The following is a 5,978-nucleotide window of genomic DNA, read 5'->3' on the forward strand; positions in this document are numbered from 1 at the left end:
TATATATATATATATATATATATTAACTTTCTAGCTTTAGTTTATATAAATTCAAAAAACTAAAGTATTTTTGAAGATAATTTAGTCAAAAGTATTTGATTTGTTAAATAACGTGATTAAAAACCATGTAAAATTATTATGATTTGTAAAATAACATTTATTTAGTAAATACTAAATAAAAACTCCAACAATGAAACACATGAAAATGACATAATAACAGAACAAAGTAGTGATAATCCTTTTATAAAACAATGACTGGAGATAGTTATAATTTTCAGTGGAAAAGAACTGACCATGAATAATGATAAATGTAATGCATCAACTGGATCATTTAACAGTCAAAGAAAATGGACATACAACATCTACGTTCTAAGCTACTTTTATTGATTCTTGGTTTAAAGTTCAGGTATTAAGCTGAATATGTTGTTACTACAATAAGATTATAAATCAGTTTATAGCCACTGATATCTGGAAATTTACTGTCATCCAATACTAAAACATTAATAACACAATTTCAGATGTACCACAATACAAGCTTGTTCTTAATTTTTTTTAGTTGTATAAAACCTAATATGGACATTTTTATACATTTATAAATATATAGAATAATTTCCTTGCAATTTGGTTTTTAGAATTAGTAAATTTGTGAATATATCAAATATATATATATATATACATCTTTAGTGGACAATGAATTAACTACAGAATACTCTCAAAGAAAAACGAAACATTATCTTGTTTCTGTTTGAGCTTCTTGGAAGATGGTTATCTATCCAAAAAAACATAGGTCAAAATGATGGTTAATAATATGATACAAAAATCTAACACGGCTAACTTTCACAGAAGAACACTAATCTACTTAGAAGAAACTAGTGTCAACACTACCTGATTTTGAAATACGACTACTGAAGGCTACAAATCCTCTTGTTCTGTGGGCTACTGAAGAGTTATCCACCATGTAATCGTGTTAATAAAAAAACTTGTGAAATCTTAAATAATTTAAATACTTCAACCACAAACTCAGAGAGAACATTTGACTATAGATATGAAACTTTTTATATGTACCTTCCCACATAAATAATCCTTCAATAAATAGATGCTACAGACCAAAATATTTAGTCATATATTCCTATCTATGAACTTTACATGTGTAATATAAATGTTCATGTCAACCTTATTGTTCATGTTAATGAATCTTACATGTATAATACAACTGTCGATGTCAACCTTATTGTTCATGTTAATGAATCTTACATGTATAATACAAATGTTCATGTCAACCTTATTGTTCATGTTAATGAATCTTACACGTATAATACAAATGTTCATGTCAACCTTATTGTTCATGTTAATGAATCTTACATGTATAACACAAATGTTCATGTCAACCTTATTGTTCATGTTAATGAATCTTACATGTATAATACAAATGTTGATGTCAACCTTACTAATCTTACATGTATAATACAATGTGATGTCAACCTTATTGTTCATGATAATGAATCTTACATGTATAATAAAAATGTTCATGTCAACCTTATTGTCCTTATTAATGAACTGTATTTGTATAATAAAGTTGTTGCCATAATACTCAAGTCTTATGACCAGTATCTCACAGAAACCATGCGCAGTAAGATTGTTTATGCTTTTAATATACCAAATGTCATCATTTAAAAGTTTGTCAGTCACACTTGCTATTGGCAAGTATTCAATCACAGTCAACTGACTATTGTTTTAATATTAATGTTGATAGGTAAATCCTGGAGATGGCAATTTTAGGAAGTTATTAACAATGTTGAGTACATACAAGTTCTTGGATTAACTTCCTCATCATTTGTATTATTTTAAGATTCTGTCAATTAATGTAAAAGGTAACATTTAAATAGGTCAAACAATGCTTCATTCTTGTTTGATAACCTTATTGTTACTTTGCCTAACCTTACATGTATATTTACAAGGAGTTTTGTAATTTAGACAATAAAAGTATCAAAATCAATTTATCAAACTTGATTTAATGATCAACACTTAACTTTTTCTTCATTCCAAAATATCTCATCTTAGGAAATAAAATCAACGGTTACCATTAAGGTCTTCAACATTACCTGTGAATTAAGAAAACAAATTTTTAAAACATAGTAGCTGCAAAACATTTATGCAAGTATCATAAAAATTACTAAGATAAGATAAAAGTTAAAACACAGTTTTGTCATAGCTAATACTCATATTATCATGTGAGAACATTGTAAAGATCAAAAACTGATCACTCTTAGTTTGTATAAAAATGCACACTTATTACAGAAAGATAATGTTTCTACTTCTTTCTGCATCTTGACTTCTAACATGTTATTCTTTTCCTCACTGAAAGAGAGTACTTTTACCTTCAACTCTTCCATGGTTATATCTGTATTTCACCTTAATTTCTCTAAACATTGATATCAGCCTGCAAAGAAACAAGAAAAGGTTAGAACTTGTATTGTCCCTAAAGAAAATTACTATTAAGTATTCTAATTAAAGCACACTTCAACCTTTTCTTCTAGAAATAACTCTACATTATTTTTTATCCTTCTGCTAAAATAACCACAAACTGTTGAAAGCTTAGGTTTTTAAACTTAGGATTACAAATGTGAAATTATTCTATATAATGAAAAAATCTATCAGATTTAAATTTTTTTGTTTAAGATAACAGTTTTATACAAGTAAAGTTTTATGTTGTTTGTTGTGACTATTCTTAATTTTCTACAGCAACATTCCGTAACCTTCTACTTCAGATTATGAAGAAAATACACAAATCATTAAATGACAGATTAGAAAAATAAGCCTACATTCGGAATGATATCAATGAATTAATAAAAAGGTTAAAACTTGGGCCAAAGTTTCACAGAGATGACAAGCTCTCATCACTCAATGTCAGTTACTCTCAATTCATTAACATTATTGTACTAATAATAATAGTTAATTAAATTTAGTGTAGATTACTCCTGACTTAATTGAATACTAAAAATCACATATTTCACATTTTTCAGATACCTAGAACTTAGAACATGTGGAAGTTCAACAAACCGTTGTGTTGAATATTTTGGAAATATTGTAAACAGTTTAAAAGAGTTATGCATTATTAATTTTTTAATTACCAATATGTATGCGAGTGTGAAACATCCCGATGGTAGATCTAGAAACAATCGTTGTTGAAAGCATAAAAGTAATTCAATTTCAAATTAAGTAAACTAATATTGTAAGTGCTTAACCAAGTTTCGTCCTTTGGTAATGGTTCACAGAATTTGATCAAGAATAGCCAATACAGTATGGGTTTTGAAACAGTCCTTCTTCTATGTTTGACAATTTTTTCAGAATTTGACTATTTCATTCTGCCAAATTACTTAGTTACTGTAGTTTTAAGAGTTTTAACAAATATTCCTACATACTTTGCAATGTACACTAAGATTTGAAATTACCATGAATCTATTAAATTTGAAACGAAATAAAAATTTTCAATTTGAATCTTTTCGGTCCACATTCTTCAGCTTAAGTAGAAGTCGCCCTCTCGTGGTAAATATTGGATACATGAAACAAATTACATATACTTTAATGGCAGTTAATATACTTTGATTATCATTATCAAATAAAATAAAAAGTGAGAATAAACACTATCTAAAGGAAGCACAACATAAAAAATGCAGGTTTTTTTACCATTCTACGCATCACTTTCAGTTCAAGCTATGGTGGTATGGTGTAACTATTTTTGTTAAAACTAGTACGACGAAACGTTGGAATTAAAAATATTTATTCTGGCCATCACTCGTATTTTCTTTTATAATTTTTAACAATTCTATAATTATCCAGTCTACATTACGATCATTGCAAAATGCTATATTAGCCTAACGACGAATTATATAATTTATAGCATAACATAATAATAATAATAAAGACTGTAGTTAGCCCGTCTATGAAAATCGGGAAAAAATAAATTATTACCATTCAAAAATATGTATAATCTAGCAAATATTCCATAAGTTGTTCCTCAAAAAGAAAATTAAACCGTGAGTAATCTAAACTATTGACCACCTGAAACAAAATTGCTTTGTTTTTTGTACGGTTATAAAGGAAAACATCTGTAGGTTCTTATTCTACAAGTTGTCATCTTTAGACCAATATATTTGAAGCTGTTTAAATAAGAATTATTTCGCCAGTAACGTTAAGCATATTATAAAAAATAATAGTAAAGGTAAAAAAAAATATCCAACACATTTTCTTTGATATAAGCAATCCATGAAAGCACAGTTTAAAAATCATGTTGAAAACAACGCTGTCTTTTATATACAGAATATTGTTGTAATGGTTAATTCTATCGTTGGGCTTTTTTATTTTATTTATTATTCGGTAAAACATTATTCAAAATTCAATCCTCTTAAAGAAATCATCCTCGACGGTTCAGCGGTAAGTCTGAAGGCTTATAATGTTAAATATCGGGTTCGATACCCGTGGTGAGCACAGCACGGATAGTCTATTGTATAGTTTTACGTGTAACAACAAATACAACAAACGTAAAGAAACTATTGTGCTTTATTTCTTCTATCACAAGTTCTACGCCCCCAGTAGCACAGCGGTATGTCTGCGGACTTACAACGCTAGAATCCGGGTTTCGATACCCGTGGTGGGCAGAGCACAGATAGCCCATTGTGTAGCTTTGTGCTTAACTTCAAAAACAACAACAATACAAGTTCTACAAACTCACCTAGCGATACGCCTAACTCATACACACACAAAAGAAATAAACAGTTATTTACTTGTTAAATTTCCTCACGTATCTATGGCAAAAACTCAAAACTGGCTAACTAATACATTCATTAATTAAGCAATCGACCGAAACAGACTAAAAAACTTACTTTGTTTCCCCAAGTCTCTTGAAATTTCAAGACGTATATGCATATCACGCCAAATCTAGACCTTAGAGAATTTCTAGGTGTCGCAAATCATCGGTAAGTCATTCTAGCACTCCTTCTAGCAAACAAAACATTGAAATATTAAAACATAGTTCACAACAATATTATAGTAGCAGAAAATATCGTTTACAGGAAATAAACAAAGTTAATATACATTAATCCAAAATTTGGGTATGAACCAATTTTGTTACCTAATTGAAATAACACGTAATAGTAAAATAAACAACCTCTTCAAGTGTAAGTAGTCAATAATATTAGAATGACAACCCTTTCAACAACGAATAGTGAATAATATCAGTACGCCACTAACTGCACACGTTACTCATGTATAATAAATTTAACGACTAATTTTTAATTCCCATTAAGAGAATATTTCTTGTTGAGTAATTAGAATTGAGAAGAAGTATGTTAAATAATGTGAGAATTTTATTTATTTCTTTAAATAAAACAATAACAATCTTCTATCATCATGATCTGGTAAGACTCCTGGACGATCTTGTCAGTTTTTTGTTTTTGTTTTTTTGTAATGCCTCGGGTATTTTTTTTTCTATGTCGCAGTCATCGATTTAACGTCCTGTTTGAACACAGCGATAAGAGATTCCAATCAAATGTCTCTGACAGTCGTCCTTGTGATGTGATAGGGCTTTTATGACAGTATTGAATGTTCGCTTTCAGTTCCTCAGGCTAACATTTTTTGTCGTAGTCACAATTATCATGTCCTGGTTAACGAAACGATAAGAAACTGCCTCTAATACAGCAAAAAGCCGCTGTTTGTTGTCACTAGCTAATTGTTCTGTGTAAATGCTTTATGTTTATAATTGTTTGCTTACATTTTGTATTTGCATTAGTCAGTGTTTTCTATCATAATCTATGCAAAGAAAACTGAGCTTTTCGTTCTTACATGATTGAGGTTACGTAACAATGTAGGCAAGACGGATCTTCCAAGGAATATGTATATGTTACTCTTCACTTATAAATTGACTTCTAAAACAACTTACTTATTATTGGATGTTTTATAGTTTATTTCTGGTATTTAAC

General features: G+C 29.0%; 1 long non-coding RNA gene across 3 annotated transcripts in view; it reads right to left on the reverse strand.

The window, feature by feature from the left end:
• The window catches only part of LOC106474361, a 6,648-nt gene extending 3,126 nt beyond the window's left edge, over positions 1 to 3,522 (reverse strand). For 2 of the 3 annotated variants that reach the window (XR_002613933.1, XR_001291742.2), the window contains exons 1-3: positions 3,132 to 3,522; positions 2,379 to 2,440; positions 2,031 to 2,102 (exon numbers count right to left, since the gene is read on the reverse strand). This is a non-coding gene — a long non-coding RNA (uncharacterized LOC106474361). The remainder of the gene's footprint in view (positions 1 to 2,030; positions 2,103 to 2,378; positions 2,441 to 3,131) is intronic. The other variant, XR_002613932.1, reaches the window with a different exon arrangement.
• Between the last annotated feature and the right edge of the window lie 2,456 nt (positions 3,523 to 5,978).

This window comes from Limulus polyphemus, unplaced genomic scaffold, assembly GCF_000517525.1.
Source record: "Limulus polyphemus unplaced genomic scaffold, Limulus_polyphemus-2.1.2 Scaffold7119, whole genome shotgun sequence".
Taxonomy (NCBI): Eukaryota; Metazoa; Arthropoda; class Merostomata; order Xiphosura; family Limulidae; genus Limulus; species Limulus polyphemus.